This window comes from Prionailurus viverrinus, chromosome C2 (genome assembly GCF_022837055.1).
Source record: "Prionailurus viverrinus isolate Anna chromosome C2, UM_Priviv_1.0, whole genome shotgun sequence".
NCBI lineage: Eukaryota > Metazoa > Chordata > Mammalia > Carnivora > Felidae > Prionailurus > Prionailurus viverrinus.
In genome coordinates this window covers 11,964,794-11,989,831 of record NC_062569.1, presented here as the reverse complement: position 1 = coordinate 11,989,831, position 25,038 = coordinate 11,964,794, and the positions used below count along the sequence as shown (strand labels likewise).

General features: G+C 46.2%; 1 long non-coding RNA gene across 2 annotated transcripts; it reads right to left on the bottom strand.

The window, feature by feature from the left end:
- Nucleotides 1–339: 339 nt before the first annotated feature.
- On the bottom strand, nt 340–25,038 carry LOC125175512 (uncharacterized). Of its 2 annotated transcripts, none has more exons than XR_007155850.1 (3): nt 24,786–25,038; nt 20,204–20,383; nt 340–525 (listed from the first exon to the last, which is right to left on the bottom strand). It is a non-coding gene; the product is annotated as an uncharacterized LOC125175512 (long non-coding RNA). The 2 variants fall into 2 exon arrangements; XR_007155851.1 differs by lacking the exon at nt 340–525 and adding an exon at nt 10,448–10,502.

The window sequence follows — 25,038 nt, the reverse complement described above, 5'->3', positions numbered from 1 at the left end:
AGAGAGCTCTTATGTTCACGAAGAAGGAAAGAACAAAGTGACCAGTGCAGACTAGACAGGAACAAGGAACCCCAGTGGACACAGACTATGTAGATGGCGGCCTCAAGGGCAGCATGACCAGATAACCCCCTGACAGCATGACAACGTAATGTCTCCCAACTCAGACAATTCCATGGAAAGAATAGCATGGGTGAAATGGCTGAGCCCTATTCCTATCACCCAGTGGCACGGGAACTTGGTAGCCGTTGTTCAGTCGTACATTCTGCCTAAAAAGCCACCCCAAACTAGTGGCTTGAAGCGACACCAATGATCTCGCTTTTACCCCATACCCACCTGGGAGTTTGCTGGCCTCGGCAAGGTGGTTGGCATTTGTATCTGTCATGTAGTTGCAGGCTGATAATGGCTAGAGCCGGAGTCATCAGAAGGCTGGCTCACTCATGCGACTGGTGCCCAGGCTGCAGGACTCCAACAGCTGGCAGCTGGCAGGGCTGGGGCTCCTGGGACCTCTCTGTCTCCACGTGGTCTCTGCAGCACAGAAACCGGAGTGAGAGAGCCAGGCAGAAGCTGTTCCGCTTTGAGGACTGGGGCTCAGAAGTCACTCAGAAAGTTGAGACAGTCACAAAAGTCTGCCTCGTGCCGCCAGGAGGAGACAGAGACTCCACCTCTTGATGGAGGAAGAGTAAGTCCTGGTACTGTATATGGAACCAGAAACATTGTTGTAGTCACGTTTAGCAAATAAATTCTGTCCAAAAAAGTTCACTTGGAGGAACAAAACAATGTCTTGCAGATCCACGCGGAAGTAGTGAAATGTGCGTCTACCATACTGATAAACACTTGGGGCTTATTCTCCATACAGAGGCTGCAGACCACTGATGTGGCCCAACGCTCTCATTTACAGCTGTGCTGTGAGTGCATTGACGCTAAGGCATCAATGGGGTCCGTGGCTTGCACAGGGTCCGACAGTCAGATACTATCAGAGCAAGGCCAGATCCTAGACCTCTGTGCCTCAGCTTAGTTCTCTTTCCCCAGTCTCTTTGCCACCATGTTTGCCAGTGACCTTCACATGTTCATTTCCTGAGCAGAGCTAAGTAGGCAAGGGCGTATGGAGTTCTTGCTCCTACATAACCGGCGAGAGTGGCGGGAGAGGTCTCTGCCAACAAGGGCCACGCTGCATCCAGACATGATAAAGAAGGAGACACCACGAGGTTTTCCAAGTACGAAGATGGCCAAGTTCCCGAGCAATGATGTTCTAAATATGGCGGGAGAACCCACCCATCAGAACAGATACCACATAAATAACTGTTAACAGTACTGGGGCGTGCCAGGTGGAAATTACCTTTGCCTACTTTCTGAGCCAAGTTAAGAAGACCTTTTGCTCTGTTTAAACCCAAGACCAAAGCCCAAGCTTTCATAGCTTTGGGCTAGACACTTAAGTTTAAAATCCATTTGTTCTAGGGTAAAAAAAAATAAATGTGATTTTCTATTTGCTGGCAAAAAAGAATGTCGAAGTTACTTCTTAAATACTTTTTGGAAGTTAAATCACTTCTGCTGAGGAAAAATGATGAGTCAATAGAAACTAAATCATGATCAGATGGATTAAACTGTTCTCAAGAAAATACTTTTTTAAAGGAAGGGCAAAGTGTTCAGAAGAATGGGTTTCCAGTAGATTTTATATTAACAATAATTACTTTTCTGTATCTAAGGCTTATCCAGTCTGTTGTTATGGAAATACGGGACATGGTCCCAAATGCAACAGGATAATTTCATTGCGAGATTAACCACAAGGGCAGTGAAAACGTTAAAGTATAACCCTTTGGTGTTCTGTTAAATACAAGAAAGTATAAAGTATACAGAAAGGAATTTACATGAACATCTTACATTTCTAAAGTTTTGGTTCCAGTTGGGAAACTGTTTGGCTGCCTCTCCCTTCTAGATGGGCATTTGACTGAACAATAGGGGCATCAGAGAATCATGGCATGTTCGAACTGGGAAAGGTCTTAGAAGAGATTGTGTCCAAATGTCTCATTTTATAGATCCCCCCCCTCTGAGGATCTGAGAAGAGAAGGAACTCACTCAGTTACAGCTGGTGCGGGAGGACAAGAACCCAGGACTCCTGATTCCAAAGCCAATACACCGTCCACATTATCCCCCATTTAAACCTCGCTGAAACATTTTAGCAAAAGCACAGACCATAGTTACAAACCAGAGACTGTCAGAGGAAAAAGGGATTTTCAGAGACATGTGCTCTCTGCCCCTCTAGCATCCATCCCACCTGCCAGCAACAGCCTACTTTTTTGGGATGATCGCATCTCCCTCACATCAGCCCATGAGGTTATGTAGGGCAGTCCTACTAGCCTGCCGGCATGTGACCGGGTTAAGCCAATCACACATTACAATCACTTCCACTGTGATTGGTTCGCGGATGGGCACATCAAGCAATCAGAACCAATGGGAAAGAATCAGATTCTTCTTCTTCTTCTTCTTCTTCTTCTTCTTCTTCTTCTTCTTCTTCTTCCTTCTTCTTCTTCTTCTTCTCCTCCTCCTCCTCCTCCTCCTCCTCCTCCTCCCCCCCCTCCTTCTTTTCAACTTGGAAAAATGTTTAATTCTCTTCCTCTTTCAACTTAAAAGGGAGAAAACATTCAGCTTGAGGCCACTGCAGCCATCTTCCTACAACTTGGATATTGAGAAGAAAGCCAGTATATCAGAAGGCAGAGAGCAAAGATGAGAGAAACCATATACAATAGACATTGTTTGAACCCTGAATCCAGTCATGTCTGAAACCCGTTCTAACCATGTGCCTTTTAGTTACCTGAGCCAGTAAAGTTCACTTGATCATTCCAGAAAGTAGTTAATTTGGAAGGTGATCTCAGGAATCATCAAGAGAGGAGTGGAGAGAGGAAGTAGGGAAAGAAGAAAGCCAATAAAAAAAGTATGCTATCTTACAAGTTACCACTGTGGACGAGGCAGCTTAATCCTATGGTAAACAGCATAGGGCTCTTCCCCTTCTCTCCCCAGAGTTATCCCACCTAAGGATCAAGGGAGCTGGGGTATTTATATACTAATCCTCATAAGTCATTGTTTGAGGAATACGAATTAGTTTGGGGACACTTCTGGTACTTTGACACATGTGGGCAGAGCAAGCTCAGGGGGGGCCAGAGAGAGCCTCTGGAAAGAGGTTCAGGTGATGGTTGTGGAAGCTGAAATTGAATTGGTAGGAAATAGAAGGGGCCAAAGGGACATGGGTAGGGCCCTGAGGACACAGCCATATACCCTACAGACAAAACCACAGGACTGGATCCCAATATGACCACTTGGAAGGCTGCTTGCTGTCCAGGAACACCCAACTGGACTTTCCATTAGCAAGACAAACAATTGTGCCAAGCCACCCAAATCCGGGGATTGTGTGCTATGGCAGTTAGCCTACCCTAATACAGGGAAAGCAGATATTTTTACAGCCAGCCATACTCGTGGCTTAAATCCTGGGATCAGTAGGTGACAGATGATGCTGCTAGATCACTACCTTGTTCATAAAAATCAGTGAGATGCCAGGTGAAAAGCTCTTGAAGCTACAAAGACATGACAGGCAGGCAGACAGAAGAAAGAGCCTCTGGCTTATACACCACAGAAGCCCTGACTCAGAAATGTGGAGGGTTCCTGGGCTTTGGGCTTTGTCTGAAACAGGAGCTTTCTCTCCAAGAGGAGAACAGATCTGATTGAGTCTTTCAGGCACACTGGCCTTTAGGTGTCACAGACCCATCTAAGATTGCAGAATGAAACTCCCCATGCGGTAGAAACCGGTACTGAATTTGTACCTAAGTTCTGAGCAGTCACATGGGAAGGGCACACTGTCGTCAATGGCTCCTGCTCAAAAGGGAAGCCAGCCTCGTGGTTACCACCCCAGGGGGGGCCAATGAGGACAAGGGTGTAGGGAACTCCAAGAAGAGAAGAATCAAACGGCATTGATTATGGAGGGTTACCTGATACCATGAGAAGCCACCAGCCTTCACAAGAAAGGACGTTAACATTTGTTGACTGCTCATCGCTTACCAAACATGGTACGGAAGTCCCATCCGGTCCCCTGACGGCCACAAAGTATCATTACCCGCACTGTTCAGATAGGAAAATTGAAGTTTGAGGAGGAGAAGTGCCAAGGTCAAGATCCAGGGCAAGACAAACAAACAGACACCACAAACAACTTTACCCTGCCACATCATGCTTCCTCCTCTGAACTGTCCTCTGCGTGGTGCACAAATGCAAGAAACAGAATGTCTTGGGAACTTGTGAAGTCGGCAAACTTAAAGTAAAATCCCGTATTTATCTTAATTTTCTAAGTATCCGTCTAAACACTTTATTTCTATAGTTAATCAAATTAATTTTATGTCAACAGGTATCTAAATATTCTGTTCTAGTAACTCATGGGCTATGCACAGAGCAGGCATCTAAAAACATTTTGTTGAAGGAATAAATGAAGGCCTGACATGTACTTTGGCAAAGATGTTTTTTTTTTCCATTCTCATATACAATTGGCAAGATTTTACTGTCTTAATAGCTGTGCTTTTTCATCTCTGGTGCATCAGTCCAGCCTCACTATCCCGCCCTGTCCCAACAGTAATGACTGCAACCAAATAGCACATCTCAAAAATCTTTCCCAGCAGCTGCAGTCTTCAGGAACCTATCTACCCCTCCTCCACTGTGCAATCCCCTTCCTATGTGGCAGCCTTGTCCCTGAGGGACACCAACCCTGCTGATCATCCCTGATAAAAATGACCAACATTTTGTCAAATTTTACACTTCACGGAGCAATCTCCCCCAAGGTTAAGTCATTTGATTCCCACAGTGATCAGAGAGGAAGGCAAGACAGGTATCATTAAGTCCTGTTTCAAATGAGCAAACCGAGGGTCAGGTTTGCCCAGGATCATGCAACCAGCAGACAGCTGAACGAAGACTCATGGCACAGTCCTCTCTCTCAAAACCTCACGCTCCTTACGGCTGACAATGCTGCACCTCCCCTCCTCAGGACCCCCAAGAAATGGCCAAGGGACCACATACCAGCTGGGCCACCTGCAGCTGCCAACCTCCACAGCAGTAACAGCTGGGCTCTCACAAGGGGGAGCCACCTCAACACCCTCTTCTAGGCAACAAGACTGTCATAGAGGCAGAGAAGCCCTGAGGGGGAGCTGGTGGCCAGAGTAGAGCCTGTGGGGACAGAGGTTGCACATACAAGTACTGTCGGAACTTCCTCCACTCCTTACGATTACGTCTCGAGTCAGAGAAAAGCTCCAGGCTCTTAGAAACACTGGAATCAGTCATGAGAGTGTTCGAACCCCGCTCTTCTGCTTCTGTTACCTTGGGTAAAATTTTAATCTCTCTGAACCCCCCACATGGGGAAGAGAGTATTAACATAGCAGAGTTTCAGCATCAGCTGAGGTGGGTAAAGTGTTTAGGACGAGACCTTAATAATAGAAATAATAGAAGCTCTCATCAATGTTTATAACTAAGGTAACTGTTCATGGTCATAATAATATACATATAGTATACGATCATAAATACAAGTCAACTGAGTACCGTAAACAAGACATGAATGGGACAAGGAAACGAAAAAGCTACCTAAGGAAGCTTGGCAAATGGCTCCTATTTTCTGTGTCACCACACAAGCATCTGGTATTGGTCCTGCTTCATCCTGCCTAAAATTTTTTCGAAATGGGATGGGAGGAGTCCTCACTCAGCGTCTTGCCACAATGCACTGGCCAGCGCCCTTCAGTCTAATTGCGACTGCAAACTGTGTTTAGGGACATCTCAGATTTGTTCTCTAGTGAAGCAGCTCCAGCAAATCTTCAGGGTGTGCTGGTTGCTAGGGTGCCATTCAGAGAGAAGGGGAAGAGTCTTGTGGCTTCCGAGGTAAGGAGCTATGTGATTCTGGGGAAAGTCAAGTCTGGGGTTTCAATACAGCAGAGTATCTAGACCCGCATTGCCCTGGGGAAGCCTAGGTTCTATTAAAACTTTAACCCTTCAAAGGATGCTGATATGAGGCGCCTGGGTGGCTCAGTTGGTGAAGCATCCAACTCTTGATTTCGGCGTGGGTCATGATCTCACGGTTTGTGGGATCGAGCCCCACGTCGGGCTCTGTGCTCACAGCACAGAGCTTGTTTGGGATTCTCTTTCTCCCTCTCTCTACCCCTCCCCCCACTCACACTCTCTGATTCTCAAAATAAATAAACTTAAAAACAAAACAAAACAAAAACAAAGGATGCTGCCAGTTTTCATCTGGCAGGCAGAGTCCTCAAGGTGGAGATGTTTCAGCATGAGGAACCAAAGTACTTAGAAGGACTATGTGAAAAAAAAAATCAATTTTGTGTCCATGTCAAGTTTCTATGCAACTTTTAGAAATTTGACTTTGACAGCTAAAAAAAAAAAAAGCCTACTGGATACTTAGAAAATTTGTTATTTTGAGAAACTAAATAACCCTTGCAGAAGTATTCATTATCTTAATTAAAATAATAGATAATAATTTCTGTTTATAGAATTCAGGATTCTCTGAACCTGGAAGAGAAAAAAATGGAGAACTCATTGATTAATTCCATGTATATACTGAGTGACTTCTCTCTTCCAGATGTTGTGCTGAGTTCTAAGAATAAATAATAAGACCTAATTCATGCCTTCAACAAGCTTATGGTCTAGAGAGGGAGGTGGGCTTGCATTAAAGTTTGGCAAGTACTAGAGGAAACCATGGCAGTCTTTATTTTCCAAAACTGATTGTAATGACTTCTCCTGTGTCACATGCTCTTCTAGAACTTTTTATTCTCCCATCAAGAGGTAGAGCCTAATTCCCCCGTTGTTAAATCTGATCAGGCTGGTGATTCCCTTCTAACTGAGACAATGCAAGAAAAGTGACTGTGCAATTTCTGAAGCTAAGTCCCAAAAGGCAATATAACCTCTGCCTTGCCTTCTGGAATACTCACTCTGGGGGTCTTCAGATGCCATGCAAGCAGTCAGACTGCCCTGAGGATGGCATGCTGAGAGGAAGCCCAAACTAGCCCATGCAGAGAGACCATACAGAGAGGCTCTGAGCCCACATTAAAGGAGACAGATGCTTGGCAAACTGATGTGTCCCCACACTCTGCCCTCCTCTGTTGTTCCAGCTGCAGTCACCATTTAACCGCAACTCCACGAGGACCCCAAGCTAAAAGTACCCAGCTGGAGCCTTTCCTGAATTCCTGACCACAGAAGCCACATGAGATAAGATGGTTGGTTGCTCTACACTGCTAAGTTTGGAGGAGATTTGTCATGCCGAAATAGTACCTGGAACGGGGGCCCCTTGAGGCAGAACCCTATTTGCTCTGTTCACCAGTATTCACTCTGGGGATCACAACACCTGGCTCACAGCTAGTATTTCGGAAAGATTTGTTGAAATTTTGTTAAGTAGCAGGAAGTGTTAGGCACATCAGTAGATAAAGGGAAAAGTGACTAATGGCATTGATGAAATAGGAAATGTTTCCCAGAGGAGGCAGCAAGTCAAGTGAACCTCAAGGGATGCATCAGTCCAATAAGGGACAGGAAGAGAATGTCAGGTAGAAGGGAGAGCAAAGGCTACGACACAACGGCATAGAGTAGCTGAGGAGATTTAGGGAAGCATCAGTAACTTACTGGGGCTGAAATGAAGGCAGATGATGGGGAATGTGTCAGGGGAGGTAGTCAGGAACAGAGCAGGAGATGCCTTGCGTGCTCAGCGGGCCTTAGACCACGAGTGAGCACCGCCATACTCTCCCCCAATCCCAGACAGAAGGGGCCAGTGAGGCCTCTCCTCCACGCGCCTGTGTTAGGCACATGGGTCCCTTCTCTTGACCTCCTGTCAGTGAATGGGAGACAACTCCATGAAGCGACGCAGCTGTAGACACATTTCAAAGACCTTATCTGCTCCTCATTGAGTATGTGCAGAGTTTTTCTAGACGGGGACCGGAATCCCACCAGCTCTTACATCTCCAAAAGCATCTACGGGTTTGCGAGAGAAACTGCCCACCTCGGAGAGGCACGGGCGGGGAACGTGGACCCAGGGATACACTGGGGTCTGAGCTCTTTGCTTCCTCCCTGGTTTTCCATATGTCGTTTCTCTAGGTCCAGAGGAGGTCTTGTATCTCCAGCTGGTATCTCAAATGCATTGTCTGCATTCCTGGGCTTTAGGCTTCGGAATAGAAAGCCACGATTAACTCCTTTGTTATCTGTGCTCTGCAGGGACGTCCTGGAGACAGGAGATCAGTCAGAACAGGCCATGTAGCGCTGTAGAAACAAGTATCCCAACACTCAGGGGCATAACACCACAAACCTCTCCCTGTCTCACGCCACACATGTGACCCGGAAGGCGCTCTGCTCGTCTGGTCACTCAGGACCCAAGGCAGACGTAAGCCGCTTCTCCACACGGGCTTCCACAGTTGGCCTGGCAGGATGAAGAGGAAACGGTGAACTGTGCACTACCCTTCAGAGCTTCCACCCAGAAGAGAACACATGTCACAACTGGGGCCGAAGGGCAAAGCTGCCATAGAGGTTACCGGACAAACACCAAGGGAAAAAAGCCTTAGCTATTGTCTTTGTCTACTCAGGCTGCCGTAACAAAATACCACAGACTAGGTGGCCTCAACAAGAGAATTTTATTTCCTTACAGCTCTGGAGGCGAGAAGTCCAAGATCAAGGTGACACCGTGGTTGGCTTCTGATGAGGACCCTCTTCCTGGAAGCCAGCTGCTCCTTGTGTCCTCACACGACCTCTTCTTTGTGCAGGTAAGGGGATGGGGGTGGGGGTGCCGTGTCGAAAGCAGTCCAGACTTTGAGGTTATATATTGTATATATAATACCTATGTTTGTGCATGTGGGTGCACATGGTCTCAAGCATCTCCATTTAAACCTAGGCTACACGGCAGCTGATGTGCGGCCATAGCTACGTTTGGGCACTTTCTCAGGCTAGCACGGCTACCTCAGGAGAAGCCAACTTAAGTGAAATGACTCCGATGAAAGCTTTTATCTCATCTAAAAGGAGCAAGAGCAGGTTCAGTCCTGACCAACCGGGTAAAGAGATACGGAGCAGAGAGCGAGTCTTTCCCACCTGGCCTCGTGGACCATAGGCTCCGTGGGAAAAACATTTTCTTCCTCTCCCTGAATTCCTGGTGGCCCATAGCATAAGCTCTTCTCCTCCCCCAGAAGTATTTCTCTCTGGGCTCCTCCTCACAAGAGGAGAGGTGCCGTGTCCGGTTATTGAGATGAGGCGAGTATCATTGCAGCTGCATGAAACCTTCCGGGTCTCTCGCTGTCTCCTCACCTGCCCTTCTCTCCATGCGGTTTGCCCCGTAGGGAGGACCCACTCCTGCCAGGAAAGGTCTGAAGATGTGCAGGGGTTTGACCTACGACCAGATGTGTAAGTTCAATTCAAAGGAGAAAGTATGGGAAACCCATTTGGCCCCTTGTCTGTATCTTACACTCAAATCTAGCCCTACAACAATTCTGATATTCTTGACTTTTGCTTGAAAAATATCAGTAGCCGACTCTTATATAATGCTCAAGATGTGCAAGACTCTGTTCCAAATGGTTTACATACATTAATTCATTTAATCATCATAAAACCCTGTGAGGTAGATGGTAGGCCTCACAAAGATGTCCACACCCTAAGCCCTGAAACTAGGGAATATGGCGGTGGTTACACAACAACGGGAAAATTAAGGAATTAAAGTTGTGAATCAGATTATCCCAGATTATTCAGGTGGGCCGGGTATACTCATAAGGGTCCTTTAAAAAGGAAGAAGGAAGCATAAGAGTTAGTTGAAACAACATGAGAAAGGCTGGGCTTTGAAAACGGAGGAAGGGACCATGCATGAGCCAAGGGGTACAGGTGACCTCCAGAAGCTGGAAAAGGCAAGACAGTCGATTCTCCCCTAGAGCCTCCCGAAAGGAACAGAGCTCCCACCAACACCTTGAGTTCAGCTCAGGGAGGCCCATTTCAGACTTCTGACTCACGTAACTATAGGGTAATCAGTGTGTGTTGTTTTTAACCACCGAGTCTGTGGTAATTTGTTACAGCAACAGTAGGAAACTAACACAAGGTGGGTGCTATTATTAATCCCACTAAGCCACCGATGAAACGGAGACAGGGAAATGTTAGGTAACTAGTCCCAGGTCACAGCCGGGCCCCTTGCTCCTAGAGTCTGCCTTCTGGATCACTGTGCCTTCTTGATCTCCAGTGCTCTCCTCAGTTGAATCAGAAATGGGTGAGAAGAGGGATGTAATTAATTATTACCTTTACAAATCTCAATGCGGTGAGAAGACAGTAACCAACATTCTGTAAGTATTTACAGCTCTGGGCCTTTGGCAAGCATTCTCTCATCTGATCCTAACAACAACCACGTAATGTACACAACCGTTATTCCCATTCAGCCGGTGAGAAAACCGACTTCCGCAGAGGTGAAGCAGCTTGTCCAATGTCATGACGGGACCAGCAGGCTATCTGGGACTTGTCTTTTTCTGCAACAATAGTAGATGGACAAGGGGAACTAGGATGCCTCTTCAGGATGAGGCTTGGAACTTGCATGTTGCAACTGCCACCCTCTTGAGCTGTATCAGGTCATGTGGCCCAACCCAACACCCCCGGGACAGTGAAGTGTGTTCTTCCCAGGGAAGTAACAGGAGAGATTGAGGATGGTTGCCCCCCAATCATCAAATCTGTCACAATTGTTGCAAATCCAAGCCAGGGAAGAGACACAGGTACCCTTAAAGTGAGATCTGCAAACCTCCTTGCCCTGCAAACACACAGGCTCTTGTTGCGGTTCGACACGCACTAGCGATCTGTGCTGTCGGAGAAATGCAAGATGGCAGCCTATACCTCAACTTCCAGTACGTACGGGGGTCCGCTGAGCCTCTAGTGCATCTGCATCCCAATGACACAATGTCCCTGAATGGGATCTAAGCTCCCAGCTGGCGTGGAGTCCACTCACAGCGATAGGAAACCCTCATATGGAAATGGTGCTGCTCTAATACGCCTCTGAGCCCGTCCTGCTGGGCGTCCTCCAGCTACCCTGGCTGACGCGTGCAGCCCACTTGAGCATTGCAAACTCGTTCCCCGGGAAAGAACTTTCGAGGTGTGCTGAGCTCGAAGGGAGAGAAGGGAAATGTGTTTTCGACTATCCCCCCTCTCAACCTAAGACTGAACAAAACAGCCGAGGAAAGCTGCAGCTGTCAACTGTATCGTTCTCAGAATAAGTTAGAAAAATGTAACTTAACAAAAGTTGACAAAGGTAGAGAGTCTGATCTTTGAGAGAGGAAAACAAAAATCAAATGACGATTTTGCAAAGCACGGACATGTTCGTCACCTATGGTTAGAAAATACATTATCGGAAGTAAAATGTTGGGTTTTCTAGTTTGTTGGAAGCTGTTGGAAGGCTTCACTCTCCTGACTCCCAGGAACATCATCTGAGGAAAGAACTGGAATTTCTAGAGCAAATGAAAAGCATGGCTTTTGCAGCTTTGTATTGCTCTGATTTCTTCTCCCCATGTACTGTCTTTTACCTTCAAATTAAAAACAAGTGAAAGTAACAGTAGCCTTCGCCCTGGGATTTTCTTCGAATGAAGAAGGATGTCTCTAATTCTCTACTAATTAGTTCTACTAGTGCCTATGTTCTGCACCCATCCAATTTCTGCTCAGGAGGGTACAACAGAAAAAAGAACATGCTTTGGAATCAGACAAACCCTTAGCCTCAGTTTCCTTTTCTGTAGAATTTAGATGTTTATTCCTCGTTCAATTCAAGGAGTTATTATTTTTTTAATGTTTATTTTTGAGAGAGAGACAGCGAGTGCAGGAGCGGGGGAGGGGCAGAGAGAGGAGACAGAGAATCCAAAGCAGACTCCACACGGTCATCACGGGGCCGGGTGTGGGGCTCGAACTCACAAACCGTGAGATCATAACCTGATGGGAAACCAAGAGTCAGATGCTTGACGGACTGAGCCCCTCGGGTGCCCCCCCAGAAGTTATTTTGAATGTTAACAACTAAATTCCAAAAAGGAATGATAACACTGGGAAAATTTTCTTCTCTCTCTATGCCTATTCTGCAGGGTAGACCCTGACTTAGAGAGAACACACACTTCACCCATTTCCTGCACGTGTCAAATAACAGGATCATGGCGAATCTGTAAATCCTTTGTGTTACAATCCTTAACCAGGCCCCCGGCAGCCACCCTCCATGCGGAGATTCAACAATGCCATCGGCAGTCACAGACGAAGGGGAGGAGAGCTGGGGCTGGGCGCAGGAGGGGATGCACACTGGCTGTACGTGCTTCCCCGGGGAAGTGACACGCATCACTTGTACTCATAGACCATTGGTCAGAACTAGTCACATGACCCAGACGCCCTGCAAGGGAAGTGAGGACTGTGAAGGAGCAGAAGCCTATCAACTAACCTAGCAGCAAATATCTCTGCCACACATGGGTTCAAGAGAACCAAATCCAAGTCTTAGATCCTCCTGACCACACATGACTCTGGGTAAACCGAGAAGACAGACACATCCTAACGCCTCCGTCCGATGTGTCACCATATCAGAAGCTCAACAACAAGACTGATACTAGAGTTCAGGGGCAACTTTCGAGCATTAAGGATACACACAAAAGATAAAGCACGGTGCCGTGGGCTGAGATTAAGGGAGGAACCCTGAAAATCTGGTGCCTGGAAATCCAGTCAAGAGGATGCCAAGAAGAAAAGAAATATTGAACAGCGTGGAGGTTTTAAGAAAAATCTAGAGCACAGCCATGAACTGGTAGTTTCCAAGGCACAGCCATCCCACAGATGTGTTTTGTTTCACTTACACAAGGTCTAAAAAAACGTTTTAATTAACCGGCAACGTTTCAAAATGGCACGTTGTACACAAAAATCGAGATTTCCTGCCTCTGTTGAAAACTTGGAAGCTGTGAGTCAGCACCAGTTTTTCCGCAAAGGCTGGCAACAATTAGCTGGAGGTGAGGGGCAACTGTATCCTGTGGAAGCCTGTGTCACTCACCAATCCCTGCGAGCCCTTTTCACTCATTGGTGGTTCCTGAGGACCCCAGAGGTGTCTGGGTTCCCAACTTCTGGTCTCAGTGAGCTCATGCAAGTTCTTCCCAGCTCTGTGCACGATCATCCCACGTAAGTTACAGAGAAATACACAGACAGAGCTCATCTCAAACAAGAATCCCAGGCAGCCGTCTCCAAGCACCATGATGGGCCAGCACAACTCGTGTGGAAAGCAGTTTCACAAGGCGTCAGGACTTTCCAGATGTCCACACTCCTTGACTCCTTTCACCCCAGAGACCCTCCCTTAAAGAAACTTTCCCTTCAGTGCTTTACGTAAAAGTTCACCATGACTTTATTTATAGTGGAAAACCACTGGAAGCCACTGGAAAGTTTATGCCGAAATCTTTAGGTAAACTATACTCAGCGCACCTAGTGGGCTCTCAGGCATAGATACAAGTATCAACCGAGGGTCATGCTATTAAACCACAAGCCCCTACTCTGCAAAACGTTCATTCATACGAATCAAAAGTCAACTGAGGAGCTGTTGTGGAAGGGCGTCGAGGGGACATGACTGCCGGTTGACCTGTGAGCCATATGTGGGCACCAGGAGCTCCTGGCTTCTGCCCCTGTCCTTGGAATGTGGGTTCCACTTGCCTTTCCTGCTCCCAGAGACTGTTCCAAGGACATCGCCTTGAGATGGTGACGTGCTGTTGAGAACACCTGCACGGTATACATGACTGAAACCAGTTAAGGATTCTTTACACACTTTTAAGGTTTGGGGGGCTGGTGTGGGGCTCCGCTTGTCTTTCAGATGCCCAAGGCATGCCTTGTGTATAAGGTCCCTTGTTCATTCTGCCACCTACCAACTGGGAATGGCCTGCATTATCTCCCCTCATATCTCTGCTCTCTGAGTACTGCCTGGTTCCAGACTACACCCAGTATGCTTCTGAGGAGCCCTTTAAGATGAAAGGAAACTCAGGAGATATGTCTGCTACGTTTAATATATTACCCTGGATAGAATCTAGTTTGGAAAAAATATTGCTCTATAAGACATTGTTTGGAGCAAAATTGGCATAATTTGAATAAGATAATCCAAATTAGATAATTCTATTGGATCAATATTAAATGCCCTAAATTTGATCATTTTGTTGTGATTATAAAAGCGTGTCCTTGTTCTTAGGAGATACTCTTGAAATACTGAGGAATAAAGGATCATAAAATCTTTGACTTGATCTCAAATGATTCAGAAGAAAATAGTAATATTATTAATATTGAATATGTAAGACAGGGGAGATAATACAAATGTGGCAAAGTATTAACAACTGATAAAGCTGGGTAGACGATAAATGGGTGTTCATTGTAGTATTTCTTGAATTTCAATTGTCTTGAAAGTTGACTGTGGTTTAAAACTTTTTCAGTTAGAAGTTAAAGGGTGCTCATCTGGAAAATGCTATGGCATCATGACAAATAAAAAAATTCAAGCTAGATAATCATGTATCCAGTGTGATCTTAATTAAGTTAGAAAAATCCCTCCACATAGAAGACCAGACTGGCAGGAAAATATTGAAACATTAATATCTACACTTGGTGGGTAAACTGGACTGGGAATGCTTTTATGCTTCCATTTTTCTATATTTTCTTCACATTTTTAATAACCATCTATCACTTTTATAATGAAAAAAAAACCTTAAAAAAAAAAAAACTAACTACCAAGCACCATGGGCGAAAACAAAGTCATTTTTTCTACCTCCTCAACTGTGAGCCGGAAGCCAAAATCCAGAGCAATGACAGAAAAAAGGGGTTCAAGCTCTCAGCTATTACGGTGTCAAAGACTGTGTTTCAGGGGTTGCCGAGTGACCTTTAATGAACACCTGTCTGAGACAGAAAAATCATAGTATTCCAGGCTTAGGACTCAATGTATAATTTAGCTTTAGTATCACAGTGGGACCTCTGGGTATATCCCCAGATTTAAGATTTGTGACCAAGCCGAGGAATATTTTTTAATTTGGCTGATTCTCCATGGACTTCACTTCAGATCGGGGGCCCAGTGGGTCAGATGGAACTGATTCATTAGCCCACAAGCCTTTTTCATTGCTGGCAAGGTCAGCATCCTCTCAGTTCCCGGCCGGGGTGGGGGGAGGGATACTAGCCTAAGACACCCCAGCGACTCTCCCCCACCTCCTTCCAGCTACCTTCTTCTACCTGGGCTTCTGTTCTGTGCCTGTTCTCTGGCTCCTGTTCTCAAAACCCCACTTCCTCCTCCAGACTTCTAGGAAGGGAAGCTGTCTCTTGTCTGTCCAAACTATCTCTGCACTCTTAACAGCCCTCTTCCTTCCTCTGGCCTTGTAAGCCTGCAGTAAAAGTCTCCTTGCCCTCTGTTCCAAGGTCTCCAGGAATTCTCTCCAAGCTCCATCCACTCCTGCCTCTCCCCAACCCTGTCAGTCAGTCTTGCTGGAACCACATCTGTCTTTGGAATCACAGCCAGCAACTTGCACCCACATAGGCTGACATTTCTTATGGTCCTCTCACTGTCACCTTTACTGGCTGCAACAAGGGCTTCCATTCTGACCCTGAGACCTTGCCTTGGCAGAGTCTAGGTTCGAGTTGCCTAGACCAGAGAAGCAGCTATCAACATCGCCTAGTCCCCTCCAGGAGATCAGAGACCTTCTCATCCCCCCTGGTGGTTATGATGATCCTTAGTATTCCTCCGGTAGAACTGACTACTCTTAACACTGCCGCTAAGCCCTCGCCTTGCTGAGCTGGCAGAAATATCAACCTCAGTCATGCTAGAAAGCTCCCCACTCCCCAGAGGTTTTGCAGAGGTCCTACATGATGCCAAGGCATTACGTTGAAAGCCCGGAGTAAGACTCCTTGAGATCAAATCCTGCCTCTGCTACTTATGAGCTGTGAGCACTCATGGGAGCTACTCACCCTCTCTCTGCCTCAATTTCCTCATCTGTATAGTGGGAATAATAGTCTCTGCCTTGTAGGGATGTTGAGAAGATGGCATGACTCGAAATGTGTAAAATGCAAAAAACAGTGCCTGGCATATAACAAGCTCTAAGAGTTTGTTTTTGCTACTGTTCGTGCATCTGTATTGATTATGGCCATTGTCCTGGACAAATCACCTTGGAATCCAATTGTCCCATCACTTCCCTGATACATTCGGGGTTTAGGAATTCTTGGAGAAGCAGGGGGCTCCTGTGCCTGCGGCCCAGTCCCCTGGGAGGCATCTTCAACCTTCCCTGCTGGAGTCCTGCCACCTCCTTGAGGGACTCCAGGGAGCAGGGCACAACCCTGGGTGCTCCAGGAGCCTCAGAACACCAAGGTACAGAGCAGAAACTCAAAGCTTTGCTGAGTAAATGAATAAATGAATCTCTAATGACCGGGAATTCACACTGCAAAGGGATATGAGGGGATATGGGAAAGAGAAAATGTCAAAAGACAAGTTGGTTTGACAGAATGGCGGTCCTATTCCATTCCTTCTGCTCAGTGTGAATTTGTGAGAGTTGGGCCTCAGGGTTTAGGGGAGAAAACATAGAGGGATGCTTCCCTAAGGAAGGCTTTGTATCGGGGCGCCTGGGTGGCTCAGGTGGTTAAGCGTCTGACTCCGGCTCAGGTCATGATCTGACAGTTGTGAGTTCGAGCCCCGGTTCAGGCTAACTGCTGTCAGCACAGAGCCTGCTTCAGATCCTCTGTCTCCCTCTCTCCGCCCTTCCCTCACTCTCTCTGTCTCTCAAATAAATAATAATTTAAAAAGAAAAAAGAAAGAAAGGCTTTGTCTTCAGCCAGACCCTGGCCAGCCTTTGCTTCTTAGATGGCTGCTTATAGATTCTTGCTGAGACGAGGGCTACTGGCCAGGCTCACCCGTGGGCACCTGCCGTGGGTACCTGGTGGACATGCAGGGCGTGGGACATCAAAAGTGGTACCCTGTTCCATTCACATGTGAGAAAGTTGTCACTTGCTTCTAATTAACCCCTTTTGCTGGCACATCTCATCCTTCATGCTTGAATCCAAGGAAGATCCCCATAATGGATCTGGAATCATACTGGAATCATAAACGGAATAGGAGATACACTTCTGGTTTGGAGGCAGGGTATCTCATAATCCTCCCCAACTAACAACTACCATGGAATATCTGTAAGTTAGTGAGATTCCTAAGAACATGTATACAATTTATTACTTACAATAGATTTTTAAAAATGTTTATGATAATTGTATTCCATATACATGACAGCCACATGCTATGTGACTTCAGGAAGGTTACTCAGCCTTCTTGTGACTCTGTGTGTGTGTGTGTGTGTGTGTGTGTGTGTGTTCATAAGATGTGGCTAGTGGAGCACCTGGGTGGCTCAGGCAGTTAAGCATCCAACTCTTGATTTCGGCTCAGGTCATGATCTTGCAGTTCGTGAGATCGAGCCCTGGGCTGACAGTGGGGAGCTTGCTTGGGTTTTCTTTCTTCCTCTCTCTCTCTCTCTATTCTACCCGTGCTTGTTCTCTCCTCTCTCTCTCTCTCTCTCTCTCTCTCTCTCAAAAATAAATAAATAAACCTTACAAAATAAAATGGGGCTTGTAATGTCACTCAGGGAAGATATCCCGACTCCTACTCAGAATGTGAAAAGTCCCAAGAAATAATTGATGCTACCACTCGAATAGGTCAAGAGAAATGACCAGACTGAACCCCATGGAGAAAAGACATTGAAAAAGTAGAAAGATTAACCTAACATCTATAAACCAATACCAAATGTTCTAACCTGCATGCAGCTGGAGTCTCAGAAGGTGAGGAGAGAGCGAACAGGGCCAAAGAAATATTTGAAGAGATAAAGGCTGAGAACTTTCCAAAACTGATAGACGACACCAAACCACTTACGAACCAGTACAGGAAGCTCAGAGAACCCTCAGAAAAGAAAGACAAAGAAAACTCCACCTAAGCACTTCGGAGTCAAACTGCTGGAAACCGAAAACAGAGAAAGATCTTACAAGCAGTTGAGAATAAAAGAGAAATGACATCAAAGGGGAAAGGGGAGACTTACTGGAGACTTCTTAATCAGAAAAACTCAAGCCAGGAGGACAAAACATAGGCCGCGTGAAAGGAGCAAAGTGAAAAAGAAACCATCTTACAATTTTGTATCCGGTTTTGCTCCAGGACATCTGGAGGTACTTAGCCAATAGCAGGTGGTACTTTTACTGTGTACTCCCGCTGGGGGATGCAAGGTCCTGGGGAGCCTTCCTTTCACATTTGCAAAGCCCGCTGGATCACCCACAGGACCACCTTCAGCAGCACGAAACTCAGTAGAACTCCCAGGAGGAGTCGGGGTGCCTGGGTAGCTCAGTCGGTTAAGCATCTGACTCAGTTTCAGCTCAGACCATGATCTAGCAGTTCATGAGTTCAAGCCTCGCATTGGGCTCTGTGCTGGCAGTGTGGAGCCTGCTTGGGATTTTTCTCTCTCCCTCTTTCTCTGCTCCCCCCACCCCGCCCGCCCCCTTGTGGCTCTCTCTATCACTCTCTCTCAAGAAATAAACTTTTAAAAATTTAAAAAAATAATAAAAAGAACTCCTAGGAGGAGTACGTCCTGATCAATATGGTTTCCAGCCTTGTTGATATCACCTGGGAAACCACCTGGGGTCCTTCAAAAAACTAGGCACATCCAAGCCCCGGACCTTGAGATTCCTGTTTCATTGTTTTGGGGTGTATCCTGCCATTTTCTTTTTAATTCAGCAAGTTAATTACAGTGAACAGCCAGGTGGCTTGCAACCTACTTTTTTTTTAATTTTTTTGATGTTTTATGTATTTTTGAGAGACAGAGAGAGACTGAGCACGAGTCGGGGAGGGGCAGAGGGAGAGGGAGACACAGAATCCCAAGCAGGCTCCAGGCTCTGAGTGGTCAGCCCAGAGCCTGACCCAGGGCTCGAACTCACGAGCTGTCAAATCACCACCCGAGCCCAGCTTGGATGCTCAACCGACTGAGCCACCCAGGCTCCCCGCAGCCTACCGTTGAAATAAGACTGTTTCTCCTTTAAAGTCAGATGTGATTTAACTACCAACACGATTTCTTCTGTTGAATATTAGCTAACCGTCTCCTAATTGTTTTAAAAATTAGTAGCTAGAACTGTCTCGGGCAAGACTCCTACACAGCTGACTTGCTCCCAAATTTGGATGCACATTGGTAACACCTGGAGAGTTTTAAATCGTTCTGCCTGGGTCATGGGAGATTTGGATTTATTCGGAATAAGCTACCCCCCCCCCCCCCCCCCCCCCCCCCCCGTATCTGGAGTTTTATAAGCGCCACTGCTCTTCGGATTTCTAGAAGGCCCCAGTTCCCAGTAAGAGGTTGAGGAACTTGGGCCAACGAGAGCTTGCTGTGGAGAGCAAACGAGAACAGACGGAATCAGGTGAACTCCCAGGCCTCTGGCCTGCAGACGCTGCCCCCCTGTTGGCTCAGCCACCACTTTGCTCCCTCGAAGGGGCACCCTGGGACCCCCTTTGGCCCGCTGCACGTCAGCGTCCAGCTGGCTGCCTGCCTACTGCCCAGAGGAGCGCCCTGCAGGGACCTCACACACGCTCCCCTGCTCTCTAGTGCCCGGTCCCAAAATAGAAACCTCGTTACCTCCACGTTGAGGGGGGGGCTGTCCGAGATGGTCGCTGCCGCCTGGGTGCACGGAGGGCCCGGGGGAGGGCGACTCCTGAGCAGCTACAGTGTCCGAACCCTCAGCAACTGTTACTACGACAGGAAAACCGGCCACCTGACGGATGGCTGAGCTGGGCCGTCCCCCGGCCCGTCCTCTCCCGGCCCTTCAACACGAATGTTGCCTCCTGGGTTTAAGCAGCCTCATTAGCAGGTTCATAGCATTCAGCCACGGGGAGCATTTCGTGGCTGTGCGATTTAAATGCCACGTTCCACTGACTTCTGTGAATCCAGTTTCTGTTTTCTGATATTAACGCTTCTCAGGCTGAGCATGCAGCCACAATGCTCACCTGTGTGTTTTTGCTTTTTCGTTAGTGCCCATTTCTTCTTTTACTAAGGTTCAGAGTTTCTCAAAGAATGCTCCCTGAATCATACATGGCTGTCACCTGGGGAATCCGTGAAACTCTCAGATTTCTAGACCTACCACAACACCCCCCCTCCCCCCCCCCCCCGACCCTGATGAATCTTCTCTAAAGGAGGAACAGTTACTGTATTCTTACCAAGTACCCCCAGGTCATTGTGAAGATTGAGAAGCACTTGAGTACCCTGGGAAACCAAACTTTGGTGCTGGTCCCAGTGTGGCAGTTTACTGGTTCATTCCGTGGCCTTGAGCGATCTCTCCGGTTTCCGCACCCTCCTCTGGAGAGTGGAGCTGACGTGTTATCTGCCCTGCAGGACGGCTGTGAGGACAAAATGAGCCAGCATGGGTAACATGCCCAGAAGGGTGCCCGCACACAGTAGGAATTCACCATCACCAGTCCGCTCAGTAAGAGGAGACTGACCTCACGAAGCATCAAAGAATAAAGCTGGGCAGATGTTGTCAAGTGCCAAAAGTATAACAGAAATATGACCAGTAAAGCACTGCAGAGGTTAATATACCACCAGCTCACCCGAGGGAGAATGAGCTGCAGTGTCAGATTGGGATGGACACAGACTTCACCTTCACCTGAGAAAAATTCAATGCACCCATCTAGAGATCGGAGTCAATGGAACTACATAGCTGATTATTATTTTTCCTTTCTCATTATATATGTGATATATGAATGTTACACATTCTATATCATGTGTACCATATCATACACATAATCACATTTATACGTAATTGAATGTGGAAAACGAATAAAATTATTCACATGCATTAAAACAAAGGTGTATAGAAAAATTGAAGAGATAACACAGAGTTCCCACACACCTCCTGCTCATATACAGTTTCCCCATTGTTAACATCTTGCATTATTGTAGTACCTTTGTTACAATTCATGAACCAATACTGATATATTTAAAAAATGTTTTTAATGTTTATTTATTTTTGAGAGAGAGGAGACAGAGAGAGAGAGAGAGAGGGAGAACATGAGTGGGGGAGCGGCAGAGAGAGAGAGAGAAGGAGACACAGAGTCTGAAGCAGGCTCCAGGCTGTGAGCTGTCAGCACAGAGCCTCAATGCGGGGCTCGAACTCACAAACCGTGAGATCATGACCTGAGCTGAAGTCCGACGCTTAATTCACTGAGCCACCCAGGCACCCCACCAATACTGATATATTATTAACAAAGGTCCATAATGTAGATTAGAACATTTTGTGTTTTCAGTACTTTCCGCTTATTTTTTGATTGGGTAGTTTGTTTCCTACTGTTTTGGGTTTTATTTTGGTTTGTTTTTTTGGTTTTGAGAGAGAGAGAGCGAGCATATGCGTGTGAGCTGGAGAAAGGCAGAGGGAGGGGGGGATGTGAGAAATCTGAAGCAGGTTCCATGCCCAGCCCAACGCAGGACTCAATCCTCCAACCCTGAGATCATGACCCGCACCTAAATTGAGAGTTGGATGCTCAACCAACTGAGCCACCCAGGCATCCCTATTTCTTACAATTTTAAGGAATCTTTATATTTCCTTCATTAGGGATGTATTTGGATACAGGTCCTTCATTGGGTATTATATTTTCTCCATATTTTCTCCCAATCTATGGCTTGCCTCTTCATTCTCTTCACAGTGTCTTTCAGAGAGCAGAACTTTTTAATTTTAGTGAAGTCTAGCTTATCAATTTTTTCTTGAATGGATTATACTTCTGTTGTTGCACCTAAGAACTCACCACCAAACCCAACATCTCCGATATTTCCCCCATATTATCTTCTAAAGATGATATAGTTTTACATTTAGATCAAAGGCATATTTTGAGTTAATTTTTGTGAAAGGCGTAAGGTCTGTAAAACCAATATGCATTGTATTTCTGGGGATGTGTTCCCAGGATTGAAACTTCAGGGTCAGAGGCCTATGTAATTTTCATTTTCGTGGGCATCGCCAGAATGCATGTTCAGAAAATGTATTAACACTCTATTTTGGCATCATAAAAGCATGGGAAATTTTAGCCATGTTCCCGCTGCTAGAAATTACTTTCATCACTTTTTCAATCATTTTCTCAGTCTGATGAGCATGAAAAAAGATTTCTGTGTTACTTGTATTTTCTTTCCCTATTAGTTGAATTTGAGAGTATACTGTATGTTTATCAGCCATTTGGGTTACATCTTCCATTAATTATTGATGCATATATTTGGAATTTTTTTCAAATTGTTTTTTGTTGTCGATTTGTAAGAACTCTTTATATATCATAGATACTACCCTTTGCTGTCTTCCTTACAGTATGTTTTCCCCCCAAACCTACCCTTTTAATTAATTTTTTTATGGGCCACTTATTACTGACTTTGTTTCCACTTGAAAGTATCAGGCATTGGCTAAAATATGTGGGGGAATATTTTAACTAGAGAAATAAGAGTCAAATGAGGGGCACCTGGGTGGCTCAGTCGGCTAAGCATCATGATCTCAAGTCATGATCTCACAGTTCATGGGTTCGAGTCCCACATCGGGCTCTGTGCTGACAGCTCAGAGTCTGGAGCCTGCTTCAGATCCTGTGTCTCCCTCTCTCTCTGTTCCTCCCCCGCTCACACTCTGTCTCTCTGTCTCTGTCTCTCTCTCTCAAAAATAAATAAACATTAAAAAAAAAAAATAACAGTCAAATGATTTACTGGACAATTCACTCTTAGAAGGCGATAGATACGAGAAAATCACAGAGAAACTAAGGTCACACCGGCTAGAGAAGAGAATATTGGGCAGGAGGTTGGCAGGTAGAAGGAAATAAAAAGTTGTTTCAAAACATGAATGATTGCCATGTGGGAAAGGGGTCACATTAATTCTGAATGGTCACAAATGATAGAACCGCATCAAAGGAGAATGACAAGTAGGAAGAACTGGGCTTGATATAAGGAAGAAGCGTCCTCACGGTCACGGCCGCCCCGGAATTAAATGGTTGCTGAAGATTTAGCGTTCCGTGAAATTTCCGAAGATGGTCGCCATAAACATGGAGAACTGGGGGAAAGTATCATGCACAGGCTGCTATCGTTCAGAAAAACTGAAACCAAGCTCCAGTGCTTCAAAGAAAATGGGGCTTTAATACAGACAATTTGGTGATCACAAAACTGTGGGAAGGGTTGGAGAAGGTAGAGGCAGGAAGCAGGTATTAGCCTTCAGCTTCACGACTACAGTTACAGCCTTGTAAGACGGAGAAACGCTGCTGTCACGCAGGGGTCAGTGACGTGGACCTCACTGCTAACTTCCCATGTGACCCCTTTCCCACATGGCTCCCCTGTAGCCTGGAGTCAGGTGAAGACCAGGAAAACTCAGAAGCCACTGAGAAGATTAAATTGCATATATACAAAGCCCGTGTCTGTCTACTGTCCATACTAAAGGAAGGAGAAATGGCGTCTACCTCTACCCCACCTTTGTGTGAGTGCCTTTCATTGACAGAATGTAAATGACATCCATGGGGCTGGAAGCAAGAGGTTCTGAGAAATCCAGCTCCTAGACTTCTAGACCCTGAAGTACAGAGGAGAGTTAGAAGGATGGGGCAGGCAATAAGGTTGTCCAACAATATCTAGTGCAGGGTTCCAGCATCTGTACAGCCCTTTGGTTCTGAAACTGTTTTTAAAAGTCTTGTCTACTCCAAAGAGCATGGGTGGCACCTCCTTTCTCAACGAGATGGAAACCCACCCACTCTATCGCTCTTATAGATTTTTGTACAAACTGTACCTTAAAGAGATGTCATTTCATTGAAGATGACCGTCTTGGCGACTGCTGAAAACTAACCCTGTTATTTAATTCAATTAGGGCATATTGAGTATCACTTTCTGTGAGCGGTTGGAGTGGTTCGAAAGACCAAGAGGCCCAGTGGATCACTGGTGCTGTAGTCACAACCATGTACTTGCGGGGCCTCTCCTACCCAGACACCGCGGTGTCCTCCGGAGAGCAAGGAATTGAGGACCCGTGACCTTCCTACTTGGGCCAATCACATCATTATACGTGGATGGGCCTCCCGTTTACGCACCAAATATCAGGACTAATTCTACAAGGTCACGTCGTGAAGATTAAGGAATAGATCTTATTGAAGAAAGGCAAAGCTCACAAAGGCAAGGTCAGCAATACGGAAGTTCATGGTGTACTCCATCTTTCGTTATCCCATCGAAAGTCACGCCAGGGCCAGTGAGGCAGCCAGGGAGGGCCACCTCTCAGACCTCATTCAAGAGTGATTTGCCATGAGGAGTGCAGCTAGCTGGCAGCTTCCTCTTTGAGGGCCTCCAGAATCTACAGTAAGGCCATGCTGTCCTCGAGCAGCCTCCAGCCAATGATGGGCATTACATAGGTAGTAGGGCCTTGCCACTTTTGTCCAGCATGGAACCCCTCTATAGGCAAGCTTGTCCTGGCCCCTTCCACTGGGCTGGCCAAAAGTATCTCAGAGCCTCATCAGGAGATGCTCAGAACAATTCTTCTTATGCACATATGCAAGATCTCTGGGGACCTATGCATAAAATGCACATTGCTGAATCGAAAGGAATTTCTTTACATGGCTTCCAAAGCTCCCCTTATAGGTCACCTCATTTGTTCATTGGGCATTACAATTTAAATCCGTGGTATATCACAGAGTTCATTTGGACCCAACTGTATAGGGATTTATAGTACTTCTGAAGCAAGATGAGCCTTCAAGGACCAGCCTCCCACCACCATTCAGAAATTACAAATACGATAAAGTAAAGATTACTCACCAAGCTTACAAACCAGACGAGTGAACTCATGTGGAGTTTGGGAGAAGATGACAGATTCCTGTTTGAAAGCAGACAGGACTCTAAAAGCAGCTAGAATCGCCAATGAAACTGAAATTGCATTCTTTTGTGAAGAAGATTATCAAAACTACAAAGCTAATTCCATTTAATCCTGGTGAAAACCTAAGAGGGGCTTCCTTTTTGCATACGATGTTAAGCCCTTCATTCCACTGCTGAGTACAATGCACCTGCCTGA